The sequence below is a fragment of the Schistocerca cancellata genome, chromosome 1 (assembly GCF_023864275.1).
Source record: "Schistocerca cancellata isolate TAMUIC-IGC-003103 chromosome 1, iqSchCanc2.1, whole genome shotgun sequence".
NCBI classification, from domain to species: Eukaryota; Metazoa; Arthropoda; class Insecta; order Orthoptera; family Acrididae; genus Schistocerca; species Schistocerca cancellata.
This window is the reverse complement of record NC_064626.1, coordinates 493,959,225-493,981,282: the sequence shown is the minus strand read 5'-3', so window position 1 is coordinate 493,981,282 and position 22,058 is coordinate 493,959,225. Positions and strand designations below refer to the sequence as shown.

General features: G+C 40.9%; 1 pseudogene; it reads left to right on the top strand.

Moving 5' to 3' along the window:
• Positions 1 to 9,464: 9,464 nt before the first annotated feature.
• LOC126095243 (5S ribosomal RNA) lies at positions 9,465 to 9,582 on the top strand (annotated as a pseudogene).
• The last annotated feature ends 12,476 nt before the right edge of the window (positions 9,583 to 22,058 follow it).

The following is a 22,058-nucleotide window of genomic DNA, read 5'->3' as shown; positions in this document are numbered from 1 at the left end:
TTAAACTACCTTATGCTAAGAACAACACACACTCCCATGCCCGAGGGAGGTCTCGAACCTCCGGCGGGAGGGGCCGAGCAGTCAGTGAGATGGCGCCTCTAACAGCGCGGCTACTTCGCGCGGCCTGAGTGTTCCCGGACTTTATGTACACCCTGTACTACTGCTGACACTAGCAGTCTCCATTTATATAGCAGCAACGGCTTTCTGCACTGGCCGTTCAAGAACTAAAGCAAAGGAAGGTAGCGAAAGTTACGTTGAGGGTGGCATGGCTTTATACATCTTTGATGAGATGCACTTCGTAGTGTTAAGTTCTTGTATGTTTCGTTCTTCAAGATAGATGCTGCAGTCCCAAATCTAGACAGGTTGAATCTCAGAGCAATTCACAGGCTGCAAAGGAGGTGAACAAGCGACTTCTTAATGGGCGTCCTTACCACATTTTCCATAAAAGCTTGTCCATGACACCCAAGAGTAGTACGTCCGAAGGGCTGGCATTTGAAGTAGTGCACTGGGTTGGGGACATGAGACTGCACTCTCAGACGAAGGCAACCTTCCTTAACGTCCTCAGGAAATATGCTACTGAACGTCAGGATAAAGGAGTCGGATATTACAAGATCCCCACCCACCATCTTCATTAAGTTTTCCACGTCGACTATACCTTATGGAGCCTACTTACTGTCAATGGTGTTGTGCAGTTCAGTTTCTATTGCATACTCTCTGAAACACGTAGCATTTGGAGCTTATCTGCTTGCCTGGAATTACAAGTTTCAACTAAGAGCGTCCCATTGCGCAAGTGTTTGACTGATTTTAAAGAGACACAGATTTCCTCTAAACAATTCTGGATATAGAAGGGCGAAACTTTCACAAAAATACCTACCCTCTTTCCGCTTGGTTATCGAAAACACATTCTGGGCAGCGGCACGAGTTTTGTAAATGGCTGCACTTTGAATAATTCCTGAATCAGGAGGATAGGTTACACGAGCCCTCTTGTGTGACTGGGTGTTAGTACCCACCAACGGTCAACCCTTTTCTGCTCGGAGGAGGAAGAGAACATTTCGAAGGGTCCGTCTCGGTCCCACGATCAGATAGGGAAATAAAAGTCCACCTAGACAGAGTTACGCTTGCCTAGGTAAGTCTTCTACAACTGAGAGGTGGTACGTTCCCCAGAGGTTACCTGTTAACGATTTTTACACCTTAGTAGCCACTCGACAAATTTCAGTTCATTATTTATTAATAAACGAAAAAACATAAATATTACACATAATTATAAGGGTGATTTCACCCTGGCTGTTCACAAGAGTTTTATTTTAAAGTACACTATATCACACTTGGCCATAAGACAAAAAAATGTTAGCAACACAGGTTCAAATCGAAATATACTTAACAACATTTAAGCATAATAAAATGAATATCTGGCCTTACAACTGGTATCAAAATACGTGTGGCTGTTATGTCTCATGCACATTATATACAAAACGTAACGAAACTCAGACGTGCACAATGAAAGATAATAAAATGAATATCTGGCCTTACAACTGGTATCAAAATACTTGTGGCTGTTATGTCTCATGCACATTATATGTAAAACGTAACGAAACTCAGACGTGCACAATGATTCACCAAAGATGATGACACAACTAGATGCTAATGGTCAATATCTTAGGTTTTCGCAGAAGCTGATAGCGTTTTGTTTTTCATGTAGGTATTCCGGTTGCTATGGGTTCATTTATCGATTGTCGTTTTGTACTTGTAGGTCTCTGTTGGTTTTTGAGTTCATATATTGTCATTTGGTCATTTTGAGATAGTGAATGGAGCAGTGTATGCTAGAAAATGGAGTGCTAAGTAGAGAAATCGGAACATTTCCGAAATATTCTTCTGTTCGAGTTCAACAGAGAGGTGACAGCAAAGGAGGTCCTCACAAGGGAACCTTCCCATCGCACTCCCCTCAGATTTAGTTATAAGTTGGCACAGTGGATAGCCCTTGAAAAACTGAACACAGATCAAGCGAGAAAACAGGAAGAAGTTGTGTGGAACTATGAAAAAAATAAGCAAAATATACAAACTGAGTAGTCCATACGAAAGATAGGCAACATCAAGGACGGCGGACTTCAAGAGCGTTGTGGTCCCGTGGTTAGCGTGAGCAGCTGCGAAACCAGAGGTCCTTGGTTCAAGTCTTCCCCCGAGTGAAAAGTTTAATTTTTCAGACAATTATCAAAGATCAGGTACTCACACATAATCAACTTCGCTCTCTAAAATTCCGGGAGGTGTTCATATTTGGTTGGACATATGCAGGATTTGACGGTCTACACACGGAAAAATTTGAAAACGTTAAAAACATATGTTTTGACAGAGCACAGGGAAAACTGTGCGACTGTGAAATTGTTGCATTCATTTGTTGCAGTTTATGTGACAAACTCTTATGTTTTTATCACTTTTTTGGGAGTGATTATCACATCCACAAGAAAACCTAAATCGGGCAAGGTAGAAGAATCTTTTTACCCATTCGCCAAGTGTACAAGTTAGGTGGGTCGACAACATATTCCTGTCATGTGACGCACATGCCGTCACAATGTCGTATAGAATAAATAAGATGTTTTTCCTGTGGAGGAATCGGTTGACCTATGACCTTGCGATTCGGTTCCCATTGGAGAGGCACATCCTTTCGTCTACCAATCGCACGGTTTTGCGGTGCGGTCGCAAAACACAGACATTAAACTTATTACAGTGAACAGAGTCGTCAATGAACGAACGGACAGATCATAACTTTGCGAAAATAAAGAAAGTAAACTTTTCCCTCGAGTGAAGACTTGAACCAAGGACCTCTCGTTCCGCAGCTGCTCACGCTAACCATGTAACCACGGCGCTCCTGAGCTCACATTATCCTTGATGTTGCCTATCTTGCGCATGGACTACTCAGTTTGTATATTTTGCTTATTTTTTTAATAGTTCCACACAACTACTTCCTGTTGTCTCGATTGATCTGTGTTCAGTTTTTCAAGGCCTATCCACTGTGCCAACTTATAACTAAGTCTGAGGGGGGTGCGATGGGGAGGTTCCCTTGTCAGAAACGTTTGCGAAGTGTGTGTGGATAGTGTCAATGCACAGAGCACGGCAATAAAATAGTTTCCTCGTTTAGGGAAGGATCGTTTTGACATTAGTGACTCTCCGCATTCAGGAAGACCTTTGGGGCTTGATGAATATCGTTTCAACCCATTATTCCACAATGATCCACGTCAATGTATTAGAGAATTGGCATATGTGATGAACTGTGATTGCAACACTGACATGCAATGAGGAAGGTTCAAAAGTCGGGTGGATGGATGCCGCACACTCTAAGCCAAAATCACGAAAATCAACTGGTGGCCATATGTGCATCTCATCTTCCTTGTCATCAATTGGCTCATGACCATCACCGACCATTTCTTTCCTGTATCGTTACTGTAGACGTGAAATGGCGTTTTGATTGAGTGATTAATTGATTGATTGATTGAATCCACAAAAAGCAGCAACTCCACCTACAAACACCTGCGCTCATCCACAAAAGATAACGTTATGTATCTGTCGGAACAGCGACGGTGTGGTGTACTAGGAATTGCTTCCCCGAGGTGTAATCACCACTGCTGGCATTTATTTTCAACAACTGAGACGAGACGCAATCCAAGAATGACGACCAGGAAGACTGCGTGAAGTGATGCTATTCTGCACTCTGCTACATTGACAAAAAACACTGTACAGGAGTTGGGTTTGGAAGTCATTCCGCACCCACCTTATCCACGTGATCTTGCGCCATCAGGCTTTCACCTTTTCCGCTCTGTATCGAACAACTTTCAAGGAACTTTATTTCAGGATGAAAATGCACGCCGAAAATGGTTCGACTAGTTCTTCGCCTTAAAATGACATGATTCCTACAGTCGCGGAATAGAACAGTCACCCCAGCGTTGGCATACTGTTGTAAATAGTGAAGGAGAATATATTATTGATGACTAAATCCTCTGTTATGTGTATTTGTAGACTTACAGGAAATCGCTACGAACTTAGGCACCAACCCAATAAAAACAAAGACTGTTATGAACATATTTAAATTTACAGTTATTGCAACTTCACAACCAGTGATACTTTCTGCCTGTGAATCGTGGAAAGCATTTATAGGTAATCATCAAATTCTTTAAAATAAATGTTCATGCAAAAAACTTTACAGAATAGAAACAGACTGAAATCATGTACTTCAGATGAATGATGTTTGTCGCAATTGTCACACTTAACTTGGCAGAATCAAATGATGACACATATAAAAGTAGACAATAATTCATTAAAATAAATATCCAACACAATACTCTGCAAAAATGAACACAAATGACATGTAACGGGTGATCAAAAACTCAGTATAAATTTGAAAACTGAATAAATCACGAAATAATGTAGGTAGAGAGGTATAAATTGACACACATGTTTGGAATGACATCGGGTTTTATTAGAACCAAAAAAATACAAACGTTCAAAAAATGTCCGACAGATGGCGCTTCATCTGATCAGAATAGCAATAATTAGCATAACCAAGTAAGACAAAGCAAAGATAATGTTCTTTACAGGAAATGCTCAATATGTCCACCATCATTCGTCAACAATAGCTGTAGTCGAGGAATAATGTTGTGAACAGCACTGTAACGCATGTCCGGAGTTATGTTGAGGCATTGGCGTCGGATGTTGTCTTTCAGCATCCCTAGAGATGTCGGTCGATCACGATACACTTGCGACTTCAGGTAACCCCAAAGCCAATAATCACAAGGACTGAGGTCTGGAGACCTGGGAGGCCAAGCATGACGAAGTGGCGGCTGAGCACACGATCATCACCAAACGACGCGCGCAAGAGATCTTTCACGCGTCTAGCAACATGGGGTGGAGCGCCATCCTGCATAAACATCGTACGTTCCAGCAGGTGTTTATCAGCCAGGCTGGGGATGATGCGATTCTGTAACATATCAGGGTACCTCTCACCTGTCACGGTAGCAGTTTTGCTGTCCAGCGCCATCTGTCGGACATGTTGTGAACTTTTTGTTTGTTCTAATAAAGCCCCATGTCATTCCAAGCATGTGTGTTAATTTTTACCTCTCTATCTACATTATTCCGTGGTTTATTAAATTTTCAAATTTATACTGACTTTTTGATCACCCTGTACATTAACTAATAACACACACATCTAAGTCTTCACATAACCTTAACGCAACTGGCGCACTAAAGGTTGTAGAATTGAGCGGTAGCGACCTGAGATAAATATCTTCACAATATGATAGACAAACTCAGCGCTACCAGCGCAACAATTATTTAACAGTACTGGAATGAGGGGAAGCTTAACAGTCTGACATACGAATAAGGCAGCACGTAAAACACGTAGTTATATACACAAGTAGACAAACGACAAGCCAAGCTAAGCACCAGTTTCATCCAACAGGGGCAAACAAAAGAAGAATTTTCACATTCGAAAACAGACCACTCACCTGTACGAAGATCTCGCACACTGAGCTACACAGTTTAACAAGAAACCTAGCTCAGTCATGTCAGACAACACTAGCACAGCTCAACGAAATAGACAATCACTACATCAAAGACACCAGAAAAAAAACAACTCCATACTAACCATAATGGACGACAAAACAACGTCATTCACTCACATCGTCTCTCTCTTGTGACCGCGGCTGAACATCATGCTAATCTGATGCCGTCACTTTAGCACTCTCACCAACAGGGACGTGACAGGCGTAGCATGAACCTGGGTGCCGTACACCACACGCAGTACGGAGGATACATCAAGCAGCTTACACCCACAACCTTTCCGGCAGCTTACATCCAGGAGTCGTACTTGGTACACGACACCGAAGTAACGACAGGCAGACAGACTGGAATGCCGGTCACGCCACAAATCGACACGGGCACCGTATTGCATGCACTATGCCGAAAGGTGGCAGGCAAACAAACAACCCGCACTCGGCAGGCACGACTCAGGGCTGTCTTCATGGCTAATGGTCGCGACAACAGTTCCAATACACAAGTTGGTTGCTACTCAAGGCATTCCAGTGGTCTATGTATACCGTTCCTCGTTTTGAGGCCAGCGCCAAACTGAGAGCCTGCACCAGCCATAGCTGCTGCACTTCCACCTCAGCCAAAGATAACAAGATGCACAGCACACTCGCGACAAGGCTATCTGATATTGATACCCAGAGACATGCAGGCACGGCTTAAACAGGGGGCCATGTCGTCTTTGAAGACAACATCACAATTGGGGCTAATGGAGTATCGCGATATGGCTGCCCAAATCACCACCAAATTTGCACCGTGATTCATTCTTACTACGTAAAGACGGCCAGGAGTTGGAAACAGCGTGAAATGAGACCAAACGACTTTCTTCCGTTGCGATATAGTTCAGGTTCTATGGCACTGGCACCACGTTTTCCTGTTAAGGGCATTTGCATTGCTGTTGAATAGTTTGAAAAATTCGGTTCGGTCTGTAATTCCCTGCTTATGGAGCTCACTTCATGTTGTTTTGCTGCTGACAGAGTACGTGAGCGCAGCACTCAGTTCTGCAGTGACTTTTGTAGCTGTCGTCCTCTTATTCTTGGTCACAGTCCTCTTCAATAACCGTCCGTCACTATCACTCAACACACATTTTTCTTCGTGTTGTGACTTAGCGGTCGACGTTTTTCCGCTTTCCCCGTACGTGGTGATAAATCTTCGATATGATGGCACTTGCAGCATCAAAGACTACTGCTGTCTTGGTTACGGAAGCATCCAGTATGCGAGCAACAAAAATTATCGAATTCGCTCCGATATCATTGCAGAGGTGCCATCCGTGGTCAAATACAACAGCGCAAGCTTCAGGCTTGGCTAGCATCTGGTTTTATGTTCAAGCACGCATTTCTCGCTGTGATTTCCCTTTTTTGTCCAATCCTGTAATTTTGTGTTAATCATACCTGTTTCATTCGACGCCACCTTCAGATGGGCATTGATCTATATCTATTTTTGTTTGTTTAGTGCTAAAATTCGAGGAAGCAAAGGACGAAAAGACTATTCATAGATCGTCATGTTCGTGTTCCCAAAAGCAGAGCTATCATTCTACAGTGAATGATTTCGTCTTAAACAATAGTTATTTGGAGCATCACCTGTAAGAAAGTCAGTGAAATATTTTATACGAGGCTACCAAATGCATGTGCATTAATCCGATAGTAAATTTCGTATCAGTTGTGGAATTCGAAGATGGGCAGATTGCCTCTATTACTTCACAAACGTTCTCTGTCCAAGGAGGTGAAAACTAGTAGCGTTGTAGCTTAAACTGAAGGTGGCCCAGTTTATTATTTCACACGACTGCACCGAGTAAGTCACTGACTTGCTGAACCCGTGGAAGAACATCGATATGCTGTCTTTGGTAAGACAAAGTGAGCAGAAATCGTTACCTGGTTCCTTACAACCTATTACATAACGAATTTTAGTAGCTGAAGTATTAATGTGCAACCATGTTATTCGTAATGAGTCCAGAGCTTCCAGAAACGTTATAAAAAAAACCGTTTATACAAACCCCGTCTACGATCCGCTTTATGTGTGTACTGATGCGAAAACTTTTTCAAAACTGCGAACTGCTAAATTAATCCTAATTTCACTTATGTACTACTGTTTTTGAGTGATTTGCTTGAGATATTCGCGAATCAGTGATTTAATGTGAGCTTCACACCTGAGTTGGAACAGCCGTAGTAATAACGATAAAACGTTCCTTTGAGTTCAGTAACTGTAAGTATTTATTAGGGTTTGATTTTTTATACATCCCTGTCTGATATCATGCATTTACGATTTGAGGAGATGATGTTGGATCGTATGGAAGGAGATTCATCAATAAGCACACGTCAACTTTTCCGTGAAATCAACGTTCTTAAGAGCACAGTGTAGAGAGTAGTGGCGGACCATCTGTTAGACGCCTGTCATAAACAACACGTGCAATGAATCGGCAAAATGATTTTAAATCCTCAGTTAAATACTGCCAGTGAATGATACTGTATTGCATGCAAATAGACTGGCGGTCGTTATTTTGAACAGTTTCTACGAACTCTAGTAATTGCTATTAGATGTACGTTGACTATCTTAATAAAAAAAAACTAAGCACTTGTCTCCGACCATCTGAACGTAATTAGAATTTACTCAGTTCAGAATCGTCTAGGATATTTATAATGTTCATCTTACGGTTCTGGAACATGTAATGTACAAGTGACTTTGAAAGGTGGCTACACTGAGCCACAGCGCCAGAAATCGCGCCAGAGAGTATTGTTCCGCCGCCTCCACTGGCAGTGATTATTGAGACGTAGCAGCCAGCAGTTCTTGCCGAGAAGTTGTGGTGGACACTGCTTGTAGCTGAAGTCAGAGTGAGATGCGGTAGTGGAGAGTGTTGTTCCATGTTTATGCAGTTATTTGATGGGAGAGATAGCAGATGTTGTTCCAATGGAGATATTGTAATGATCTGAGTGCTTTTCGTCAATATAAATTAAGGTAACTAACTACTGTTCTTTATTTTCTTATTATTTGTGTGTCCTGAATAATGCTTCATTACAGGTTCAGTCAACAAAGCATCTGGCGTGTGTTCTTGTATTAGAATGTAATTCTGGTTTTCTTGCGCAATTATAGTATTTCTAATTTTCTTTTATCACGTCAGTATAATTGGTATTTAAAAATTCTTGTCTTGTTGAAGAAGAACCGTGCCAGATGTGCGTTGAGTCATACTACCACATACAGAACAGCTACACTTGTGTTTGTTGTTTCGTAGGTTTTATAGTTGCTGGGGACTTAATTAATTGATTGTGCTAACAGAAATTTTCTTACATTCTTTGTTGTCATTCTAAGCAGTCAGATTGCGTACTAAAACTAGTCAGGGCCAGCCGTTTACGAAACAGCGTAATCGGACATACAGCGACAGAAAATTAAAAAGTATTTGCATTGCATTCTTGTATCTTTATTTTAATAAAGCCCCCATGCAACTTATGTGATTGATTTATCAGAATTCTACGGTTGTTCTGACGCTACAGTTACGTAAAGAAATACAGGAAGAAGTATACAGTATATCCGCTTAGTGGGGTGAATGGCAGAATTCCGTAAACACTAATCACATCAAGATAAGCCGACAAACGACAAAAATATTCAACACATTGTGAGTGAAAGTGATAAACTTCTGAATTTTGAAATGTGACTTAACTAACTAAAGATAATGTTACTAAGCGACATGAAACGCAATGGAGACGTGGAATTTGTCAAATGAAACACGAATATTCGTTCGTAGATTTCTGGAAACATAAAGTACCTTCATTGAGAGAATCACATACCAGAATCTCTTGTGATATGTTCTAGAGTACTGATCCAAGTTTGGAGCCCTATACAGACATTCTCCTCAGATTGCAGCCCGTCAGTATATTCGATACGGTAGAGCAGGAGAAACGGCCAATGGCCTTGTCACAGTGGTAACACCGGTTCCCGTCTGATCACCGAAGTTAAGCGCTGTCGGGCTGGGCTAGCACTTGGATGGGTGTCCATCCGATCCGCCGAGCGCTGTTGGCAGGTGGGGTTCACTCAGCCCTTGTGAGGCAAACTGAGGAGCTACTTGATCGAGAAGTAGCAGTTGCGGTCTCGTAAACTGACATACGGCCGGGAGAGCGGTGTGCTGACCACATACCCTCCACATCCGCATCCAGTGTGTAACGCCGCTACCCTTTGGACGCAAAAATGAAACATATAAATCTGGTCCTCACACCCCAATACAAGCCCCAAGCCAGGATCCAAATTTCATAAAAAGAAAAACGAAGTCCCTCTGTACTAATATTATATGATTAGTAGCAAGAAGACTGAAAATAAAGTAATATAAAAAGAAATAGAAAAGAATCTTGGTAGCAAAGTAACTTATTGTTTGAAAAAAGAATAAAAAAGAAATAGAATCCATTAGTTTCAAGATAAAATAATATTAGATCGCAAAGTAGTAGACTTGTAGATCACGGAGTATAGCAAGTGGCCTCAAAGAATACTCCTTATGAGTACTCTTTCAGGACACTGCGAAATACAGAAGCTAAAGTTGCACATTGTTAATGTGCTTCTGGCGCTTGCCTTGTCGTATCGTAGCTGAACTTGTGGGCTTGTACGTAATATTGGTAGGCGATGCGAGATGGTTTGTTACATTTTGAAGATTTGCGATCTGCTAGAAATGATTAAAAACTGAAAGAGGTAAATCAGTAACTCTGAAAATATCTTTGAAGTAATTCAAGCTAGGAAAATAACCGAATATATTGTCTTAATTTGATCATTATCAACGAATGACTGAACTTAGACCCAATGCGATAGACAATTAATAGTTCAACTGATACAAAGTGGTGAATAGCGTAAAATGTGAGGAATGTGCCTAAACTGCGTTAAAGTAAATAGCATAATCTGGATCTTCCTTTAAACTCTTTGGCTGAATTTACGTAACTAATTCCACCCATCTGAAAGAAGGGTTACTTCTTTAAGACAATGACAGCATGTGCATAGACTAGAATAAACCAGCATACAGTGAATTTACAGTGTTTGACATTTCCTTCAAACCATTTAATATTACATGTTCATGAAACATTTATCTGCGCGACAACATAGATTATCAACAGAGCGCAGCATTCATAGATATTCTTTGGCGGTCTAGAAAGTTATCGTACTGATTCAGACTATTTAGCTCACGCGAATTGTAAACTTTCGTAGATAAACTCTGAAAGTATATAGACTGCAGTGGCGTAGCGTGAGAGGAGACTTTGAGACTTAGTCTCCCCTGTATTTGTGCTTAAAAAAGATGCAATAGTAATTCATAACAAAAATATAAACAACTTTCTACTAAGAGCACTAAATGTGGGAAGACATCAGTTTTGTAGCCCGCGCCGCACCCTGAGTATTGGTGTATCTGCCTGCTTGAGACTCGACTGCTCTCAGTCTCTGCCTCCCTTCCCTTACCTGGCTGTGCGCGCCTGAGCGTCAGTGGCATTCTCGGCTCCCCTCCACTTCCCCTTCCAGGAAGGCCGATGCGCTGCACTTGCTAGCAGGTATCGAAACTAGTCTCTGCCGCTTCTATGCTGGCTTTTAACACGGAAGTGAACAGTCGTGCGGTTTGTGTTCATAATCATTCTTGGGCAGTGTGCGATTTGCAGGGGGGGATGGGGGGGGAATTTCCTCCCCTCTGCATCAGACCATCCCCTCCTCTGGTTTTAGTTTATGCATCCCAACCTGGGATGTGTATTTCCCACGCACTGGAGAAAAACCTTACATATAATTTAAATTTGTGGAGCCGAACACTGAAAGTTTTTAATACAGTCTTACTATTAATACTATTAATATGTTTGCAGTAGTTAAGCATTTCAAAACATTTAGAACTAAATCATAATTCTCATGTTGTCATTGTTGCTTTCGTCTAAGGTGCGTCATCCGTTTACTTGCGAGCTTGCGAGGGAAGTTGTGTGGCAGTCATACCGCAGCAGTCGTACCGCAGAGTTGGGTGAGCTGGGGGCTGAAAGTCCCACCCCGGGCCCTGACACAGGGTGGTGACCGGTCCGGTACCTGTGCGAACATTTGCCGTTAGGCCAACTTTTGGCAACGGTATGGCGCGGACTAACCTGGGACGAAAGCACACATTACTAAAAAACGCACCATCGTCTGCTTATAGTTCCTAGGATACTATTTCGTGGACCTTCTTTAAATACTCTTCTCTTCCATCATCGTTTTCTTTTCCTTTGGTTTTCATTTACGTTGCTAGCTGCATGTGCAAGTACCAAGTAGGCCGCCGCTGCGATACTTTATCATCCTTTATACTACGAGACCGACACACGTGTTGCACAAATTCTGTTGCTTTGGTATAAATTAACCTGCCGCGTGCAACATACGCCGCAAGATGTTGCCTGTCGTAGCATGCTGCAAGGCGATGCACGCCACATTTCCGTAGCATGCCACAATGTTACAAGACATCGCCCCAGCGTAAACGAGGCTTGAGAGCCAGGTCTGTTTTGCATGGTGGATGTGATGTGTTGCGTACGAAACTAAAACCTGCAATCAGATCCAAACGTCGTGGAAAACTGTGAAGAAGTGTCATCCTGCAGCAAGATAACGCTCGCCCACATTCTGCCAAACGGACAGCCGACGCAATAAAGGAGTTGAGATCCGAGGTGCTGGAACATCCACCATACAGTACAGACCTGGCTCCAAGTGATTTTCACATGTTTGGACCCTTAACGGAAGCACTACAGGGGAGAAGATTTGAAAGTGATGAAGACGTCATTGCTGTGGTGCAAAATTGGTTACAGATGCAACCGAAAAACATATTTTCTGATGAAATTAAAAAAAAAACTCGTAAAACGTCGGGAAAACTGCATTGAACTCCAGGGAGTTTACGTAGAAAAATAACGCATGTTTCAGTTTTCTATCATCAGAATAAGTACAGCTTTTCACAAATGTACCTCTACTTTTTGAATTCCCGTCGTATACCTGTATGTAGATGATTTTGTAAATAAGCTTTACCTATAATGTACTTTTAAAGATATAACAAGCGATGACTTTCCTGATAGTGCACACGCGTGAATAGTGAGTTTCGGCATTAACATCTATTTGTAAGTAACTGTTTAACCATGGGTAACGCCACGGTCCAAGCTAGTAACATTAGTAACATATGTAATTCTACTAATCCCCTAAGACATCCCCCCCCCCCACTGGTAAAAGCACAAATCGCACACTGTTCTTGGGTGATTTTAGTGCATATTTTCGTTGTGTCGCCAACATGAGTGAGCCAGCAACTGTACACCTTATAGAATTTTGATTAAAAACTCTTTTTTCTACATTAACGTACGAAAAAAAGTGCGAATTGAAGGACAAACGACCTACTCCTATACTCAGTGTAGTTTTAAGTGCAGCCAAACAAAAACGCACTTTTCAGACAGCCTGGTACGAAAAGTATGCTTGGCTGACTGCGAATGCAGTTAATAACAGATTAGATTGTTATATATGTCTTCTGTTTGGTGGTGAAAAGGAATGATGCAATGAGGGCATTTGTACAATAAAGAACATTGACAGGAAAGCACAAAAACATCAGACATCAAAACGTCACCTGCAGAACAAAGTATCAGTTCAGTTATTGGGCAAAAGAAGAATTGAGCACGCACTTTCTGAAGCCGCTGGTCTGACAGTAATAAAATACAACGAACAAGTTGCATACAGCAGGAGAGTATTGGCTCGTCTTATTCAGGCAATTGTATTTCTTTGTAAACAAAACGTAACCTTTCGCGGCCATCGAGAAGACGTACAGCAACAAAGGTAACTATCTGGAATTGTTGGATTTACTAGCTCAAGGAGAGCAGTTAATCCGAGACCATCTGTCATCATCCTCATCCTTAAAGGAACGTCTCCAGATATACAGAATGATGTAATAGAAATGATAACTCTGGCAGTTAATGAGAAAATAAAATCTGAAATTCAGAACTGCAATTTCATTTCGATTCAGGCGGATGAAACATTAGACGTATCATGTAAGAGTCAAATGAGTATAATATTCAGGTACTGTATTGCAGACAAAATTGATTTTACGATGTTTCTTGAGATAAAACTGTTGAAGGTTCGTCAAACATTGTTCATGCAGTATTGAAAGAATGGAATGTGGAAGGAAAAGTGGTTAGTCAACCATATGACGGCGCTTCAGTAATGTCGGGCAGAGAAAGAGGACTACAACTATTGGTGAAACAGTTCTGTCCCTATGCGCAAGCAGTAAACGAAGCATGAGTACTCTTAAACGAGCGAAGGATTTTTTAAGGACTTCAATGTCCAACATCCGGCTGTCGTGTTTGAGCACGTTAGCAATAGAAAAGTCACTACTTGGAGAGCTATTCAGTGATCAGATCTTTGTAGACCGAGTTATAGACTTATTCGTGGAAAGAAAAGACAGGCGCATTGCACTTATGTACAAGAAAATGTAAGTACTTCTTCTCTTGCTGCTGGAGTTCTACAAATTTGTCATCGTTTCTTGAACAAGTCAGTTATTATTATTATTATTATTATTATTATTATTATTATCTGTGGCGGCAGTAGTGGTAGTAGTAGTAGTAGTTGTTGTTGTTTTATTTGATGCGTTTTGTTTCATTTGTTTAAATTATTGTTTATAGTACTATTTTGTCTCCCTATAATAACTGCAGAGTCTCCCCAACTATTCCAACCACGCTACGCCACTGATAGACTGTGATCATGATTAGGGCAATATTCTCAGTTTTTATGCATTTACATGTAGCTAGGCTCGTACACGTCGGGGAGCAAATACGAGTACTCATCTGAGTAAGCCGGCACAACTAACACGCACTCGGCGTAAATACAATGCAACAAGACAATTCTTTTTTGTGACTTTCCCCGCAAACATTCTACCGCGAGCTAGCCGGAGCCTGAGCGTCATTCATCAACAATCAATCAATACAAAAGGGGAAGTTACAAGTGAAGCCTGTGGGCTGTTGATGGTACAGTGGCCGCCCGGCAGCGTTGGGCCTTCCAAGGCCTGTTCGGTTGGAGTTAGTCAGTATAGGAGAAATGCCCAAGAAATTAAATTGGAACCGCTTGTTTATGCGAAACCTTATCGGAGAAGTTTATAGAACTGATATTCGAGGTAGAAAGTAAAATGATTATAATGCCCGTTTACCTCGTGGAGAAAAATAGTAATAGCGGAGATCTGGAATTATAAGAAGGCGTACCAACAGTATATTCCTAGTCTGTGCATCTGCGATTTGAATAGGACAGATCGCTGATACGAAGCACTCTATACTACATAGTGTATAACGAGTGGGAAAATATTTATGTAGAAGCAGATTAACACAATCTAGACGTTATGTGGTTAATATGAAGCATATTTTACCATACGACGTATAGTGTGTTGCGAAGTATGTATGTACAAACAGGTTACCACCTCTCTAGTCCCTCATAGGTTAAGAATTCCTTCTGATTCAAAAGATATTTCCTACAAATTAATTTATATACCACAGAAATGAGTGAAATACTAATGGATTTTGTATGTAAACTAGTGACCCTGTTCTTTCGTCAGACTGTGCAATATGTGACATACAAAAGCGGATCTCATGGAAAGAATGTGTTTAAAACATGGCAGTACCCGCAGCCGCTCTCTGCGCTACGCAACGCGCACACGAAGCGGTGCACCGCAGGCAACCCAAACATATCGATCTACGCAACGCAAGCGAAAGCTGCGAGGGTAGGCGGAAGGAAAAGTTCACCCTCGCCTCTACCGTGCACGGGGGGGGGGGGGGGGGGGGGGGATGCCCGTTGCCATAACAACACGGCGCTTTCTGTTGTACCACATTAAATGGGCCAGGTAAGCGTAAGACAGCTAGTATGCCCACTGAAGTGAGGGCACCGGTGGTTTGAATATCAAAAGGATGCAAGATTTGACGCTCTGAATGGCTACTGGAGTTCTGCATGTTCATAAAAGCTTGTAACTTCATTACTTAATACTTGTTAAATGATAAGTCGAAAAGAAATTTGCATAAGTGTAAAGGATCTCTCGTCAATGCAGTCATTGGGAAGCTCTAGTGAAACTAATCCGGTAATAGCGTTTGAAACATAAGAAAAATTATGAATAGCCCGAGTTACTTTGTGTGATGTCATATTACGTGAAAGGTACTTCACGGGAGAGATCTGCGCTGGCTCCGAAGAGAGTTCTAGAGTTTCTGGCGGCCAGCGAAGATGGGTATTCGCGGGCTAAGCCGTCACATTTCAGTTCTTGCTGGCTGTCGGTACCGATGTACTTCGTGCCGTAATATTAATTGCATATGTGGGTTATCTTGAGCTTTCTAGAGCGCCTACTGATATGACTACATGACTTTATGACGAGTGGTTTTGTTATTTTAACTAACGATAATATTGTGAATGAAATACTGACATCCCTTTCGGAATTTCGAGTACGTAACTTAATAGTCTCCTTGAGCCTAAATATCCGAGTCACGTATAATAGCAATTCATTTCAGCCGACCCATAGCCCTTTCATTCCACTGGGACAATTACTTGGAGTGAAGACACGAGTTTAGTACCATTTACAGTGCGTGGTTTGCAATGTTTCCAGAAGCGTTAAGATCCGACTAAGACCTCCATACAGACTGCATTTTCATACAAATAAGTTTAGAACCGTTAACACAGTGAGAACATTTGTAGTGGGAAACTTACACTCAACGAAAAATAAAACTGTTATAAGGTACAGGTAGCACTGGAATTCACCAGGCTAATGAAAACTTCAGAATAGAATGATGAGATAAAAAAGGTGGATGCATTACACCAAAACGAATCTTAACTGTCGTAGAGAAATTTTGAGATTCGTAAATTGGGAATATAAAGAAGGAATATTCATGGCGGACACATGAACCACCTTTATTTTGCAGGTGACATTCCATGGTTTGGCTCTAACCCAGATAACCTCCCACAACCAATCCGAAAACTTAATAGAGAAAGGTGGAACGCAGGCCTGAAAATGCACTACTAAAGTATTAAAATAGTATGTAAGGGAAACATAGACTATGTGGTGGTTCTCGTAATCTTGATATTTCTTGACTAGTTGGTAGTGGTTAGTCGTCGTTTCTTACTGATCTTGTGGGGCTTTAGTTGCTAATTTTCTTTCAGAGAATGGTCCGCAATTTGCTGTGTTTAAAATTAGTCGTAAAACAGGGTTCGTCGTAGACCTGCAGATTTCGTATTATCTTTCTCTTTACAGCTTTGACCGATTAATTAATAGAGACGATAATCCAAAAGCAACTCCTGTCCAGATTAATGTTATTGTCTTGCAAGTAAGTTAAATTCACGTCAATACTGATTTTTGCCAATTATTATAAAGTCAGTGTTCATCAACGCTGGCAGACTAAGATCTTATGCTTATGTTAACTTTCGTTCGATTTGATGAAAATATGAAGATGGTTGCGCAGCGCTGCGTTATGTAGAGATCGAAAATAATTAAAGTTCTTACAGTTTCAATTTTGAATCAATTCCTGTCGATACAAACTCCGTATCTCAATTCCTTGGTTCGCTAAAAAAATATTAATCGTCAGTTGTTATTAATAATAAAACTTTTCTCTTTCACAAAGATAATTCTTTTTAGATGTGGTGGAAGGTACTTCTGAAATTAAAATCTTGAATACTTTCACTCCATATATTTTCCAAATCAAAAGTCATATGCGCTCACACGAGCAAACACAATACACACAACATGAGACTAGATGAACTGGGATAAAATGACAAAAGGAGAGTAAGACACTATTGTCTCGACTATTTCTAGACTTATACAAAACAAAAGTTGGCGTAATTATAACTTCTTAAGCCTAGAAGTTCTTAATACACTACTTATTTCATTGAAATGGTTATTCTTAAATAATTCACTATTATACAAAAATATTATCGAAATTATTTAAAATCATGGTTTATGGCAGTATAAGAGTGACGGCCTTGGGAGAGCCAGTCCTGACGAAACTCTACCATCTGGTGAGCAAGATGTATGAGACAGGCGAAATACCCTCAGACTTCAAGAAAAATATAATAATTCCAATCCCAAAGAAAGCAGGTGTTGACAGATGTGAAAATTACCGAACTATCACTTTAATAAGCCACAGCTGCAAAATGCTAACGCGAATTCTTTACAGACGAATGGAAAAACTAGTACAAGCCGACCTCGGGGAAGATCAGTTTGGATTTCGTAGAAATATTGGAACACGTGAGGCAATACTGATCCTACGACTTATGTTAGAAGCTAGATTAAGGAAAGGCAAACCTACGTTTCTAGCATTTGTAGACTTAGAGAAAGCATTTGACAATGTTGACTGGAATACTCTCTTTCAAATTCTGAGGGTGGCAGGGGTAAAATACAGGGAGCGACAGGCTATTTACAATTTGTACAGAAACCAGATGCCAGTTATAAGAGTCTAGAGACATGAAAGGGAAGCAGTGGTTGGGAAGAGAGTGAGACAGGGTTGTAGCCTATCCCCGATGTTATTCAATCTTTATATTGAGCAAGCAGTGAAGGAAACAAAAGAAAAATTCGGAGTAGGTATTAAAATCCATGGAGAAGAAATAAAAACTTTGAGGTTTGCCGATGACATTGTAATTCTGTCAGAGACAGCGAAGGACTTGGAAGAGCAGTTGAACGGAATGGATAGTGTTTTGAAAGGAAGATATAAAATGAACATCAACAGAAGCAAAATGAGGATAATGGAATGTAGTCGAATTAAGTCGGGTGATGCTGAGGGAATTAGATTAGGAAATGAGACACTTGAAGTAGTAAAGGAGTCTTGCTGTTTGGGGAGCAAAATAACTGATGATGGTCGACGTAGAGAGGATGTAAAATGTAGACTGGCAATGGCAAGGAAAGCGTTTCTGAAGAAGAGAAATTTGTTAACATCGAGTATAGATTTAAGTGTCAGGAAGTCATTTCTGAAAGTATTTGTATGGGGTGTGGTCATGTATGGAAGTGAAACATGGACGATAAATAGTTTGGACAAGAAGAGAATAGAAGCTTTCGAAATGTGGTGCTACAGAAGAATGCTGAAGATTAGATGGGTAGATCACATAACTAATGAGGAGGTATTGAATAGGATTGGGGAGGAGTTTGTGGCACAACTTGACTAGAAGAAGGGATCGATTGGTAGGACATGTTCTGAGGCATCAAGGGATCACCAATTTAGTATTGGAGGGCAGCGTGGAAAGTAAAAATCGTAGAGGGAGACCAAGAGATGAATACACTAAGCAGATTCAAAAGGATGTAGGTTGCAGTAGGTACTGGGAGATGAAGAAGCTTGCACAGGATAGAGTAGCATGGAGAGCTGCATCAAACCAGTCTCAGGATTGAAGACCACAACAACAACAAGAGTGACTTCAACTAGAAGATAGGACAAATTAACGACGAAATGGTAAAACCAAATAAGGAGTTTTTGTGTTTCGGGCAGCAGAAGATAATGATTGGATGGAATGCAAAAGAAATGAATAAATGACTAAATCGTCTGGAGTGTTTTCGGTAAACTAAACAGAATTTTCTAAACTAATCTTCTAGTTCATGAGAGTCATCAATCGGTGTCTATTTTCTGCTTTTTGTCTGATGGTAGAGAGACATGGACCACTTACGCGAGACACTCATCGAGCAATGGAAAGATGCATCTTGACTATTTCTAGGATAGCGAGGGGAAAAAAAAAACAAGCAGAGCAGCAAGCAGACTGAATTGGAGAATTACATAGAGTTGTTGGGACATGTAGCTAATGGGACAGATGGAAGATAACTGAGGTAAGTTCTTTACTGAATTCCAAGATATAAGACTGTGACGATGTCCAAGTACGGATAAATGATATTAAAAAACATACAGGTGGAATATGAATACATGCTGAAATATATAGTGCCTCTATCCCCTATAACATGCCAAATAGTTATTAGCGTTAACAAAAAAAGATGTTTGTTGTCTTAAAAACGATTTTTAAATGTTTCTGTAAATACGGTAAAATGCATGATATGTTGACCACGTTAACAGCGGTATAAGCCATTGAGGATAGCAATGTTATTTTTTTCATTAAGATGGCTGAGCGTTCAAAATTTAGTCCAGTATTTTATACGAAATCACAATTTAATGAAACTCACTTATGGAGGAATATAACTACATTCCATTCAGTACACGAAAACAATCACCGAATCTGCTGAAGTCGGTTCATACATGCAAGTTATATTAGGGGAGGCGAATGTTCGACTTCAGTTATTTGTGATAATTCTAAGAAAGTATAGTTCCTCTAAGGAAAATGTTTCACACAACACACTTGATGCCAACATATGTGTGTATGTTTTAAAAACTGGCGCTGTGTTCTGACATAAACCGATCGTAGCCCCTAGAAAATGATGAAAAGGGAATACGTTATCTAAGAAATTAAGCGATAATTGCAACTGTCTGACATTCATCAACAATATGAAACCATTACATCGGGGATTGACTGTAAAACAAATACACTCATAATGCTGTACTATGATTGCTGAAATGTTAATATTAAAAGTTAGATTGCGCTATAGAAAGATATGACTGGAGTCGAAAGCACATTGATCGTAAAAATCTGCTACTAACTGTTCAGAGTGGAGGTTGAAAATTACTGCAAATTAGCGAAATGATTTGATTGTCCCTGTGGTTCGTCTCGTAGTCACGCCTAGATCTCTCCGTGTTAATCTGGAGGTGGAGGACGAAGTGAGTGTAAAATCAGTCATCAACAACCTGCGTCAGCAGTTAAGTGTGCGTCAATCCGAAATATTTCTAAGTCACCAGTTCATCGGGTGATGAGGGGGGTACTCATGTGCAAGGTTGATGAGGCGCGGTTTGGAAATCTGTCCAAAAAGTGTCCGCCCGTGAAGAAGTCTGGCGATAAAGGCTGACCACGAATTCGTCTGCCTGTGAAATGATTTTTTCTCTCTGCTTCTGAAAAGGAAGACTCGGCTTTTCACATCATTTCAGTTGGCTGAGGAATGGATATTCTGAGAGCAAACAAGTGAAAATACACCTTACAAGAAGTTAGTCCCCTCTCTCAGTTGATTTTAGGTGGTTAACCAATAAACTGTTCCTCAAAATTTGGTACTGTCAGTAAACAACAGCACTATTTAGTACTTATTTGTTTACGTTAGCGAACTGTTATTTTATTACTTGGTGTTTATTTGTTTACGTTAGTGAGCTCCGGGCTCCTTACATTGTGTGGATCGCTCGGTTTTTGAACTGCCAGGGCCCTGGCGGCAACATACACACACCTAAAGGTTCCTTAGTGTGGATTCCCACTCCACGGATCGATATCCTCTGTAGGCTGCGTATGTCGAAGAAAGTCCTGTTTTCTACATTTTGCTCACAAAAGCTCCTCTCTGGACCTAGCTAAAAGTGGTATTTCCCTTCCTTCCATATTCTAATTGTAAAACAGTCTCTGCTGGTGGCCCCGGGGAAATGCTATTGAGACTTCAGTGACCGGCGCCTCCTCAAAGGATAGATGGTCAGACAAGAGGCGTAGACCTATGTGTCCCTCCGCTCATCCTTTCTGAGAACTCGTTCGGGGGAGGGGCGTGGGCTCTCCTCTTTTGACTTGATCGTACCCGCTCGCTTGCAGCTCAACACTATATGCATCCAGAGTAGCGTCCTACTTCAATGAACCATGCAGTATAGTATAAAAATATACATTACTGTCATTACCTACTTTCGATCATAGTTACTGAAATAATCTCGTTCCTCAATAGGGATTAATTATTCTGATATGATTAGATTCTTTAACTCTGATTTCATGTTAGTTATAGGACACTTTTGGGAAAAACGATTGCAGAGCAAGACCCATTCCTTAGTACTCCTTGAGAGTTTGGGGTTCCCATTAAACTGGATTAAAGAAAGATATCAAGGAATTCTGAGGTGTACTGCTAGAATTGTTATCAATATTTTCGACCACCAAGTGAGTATTACAGGTGGTACGTGAACTCAGTTGGGAATGCCAGCAGGGAGGACAAAGTCCTTTGCGCAACACGCCATTGAGGATGTTTAGAGAACCGGCATTTATAGTTAACTACATACTATTTCTAAAGGCACCAAGGTACATTTAGTGGAAAGGCTGTGAACACAAGATAAGAGATATTGGGGCTCATTCAGAGGCACACAGATAGTCGTTTTTCGCTTGCAAGTGAAACAGATATGTGGACGACTAGTAGTGGTATAAGTTAACCTCCTCCATGCACCGTGTGATGAGTTGCGGAGTATGGATGTAGATGTAGATATAGATGTGTGTTTGTGTGGGTCTCTTGGCCAACAATATTAAAAGTAACTTTAGTCATTTTCAGATAATGCAGTTATTTATAACAGATTACTGTAGCGTAGTGTTTCGGTGGAATGGGCTTCGGGCTGGTTGATGTGCAGGCATGGTACTCAACTTGTGAAGTATTTATTTAACGTGAATAGAATCGAAATTCACTTACATGACAACAACATATTTCTGTAGATCTGTAAATCACTATAAATATGCCTCCC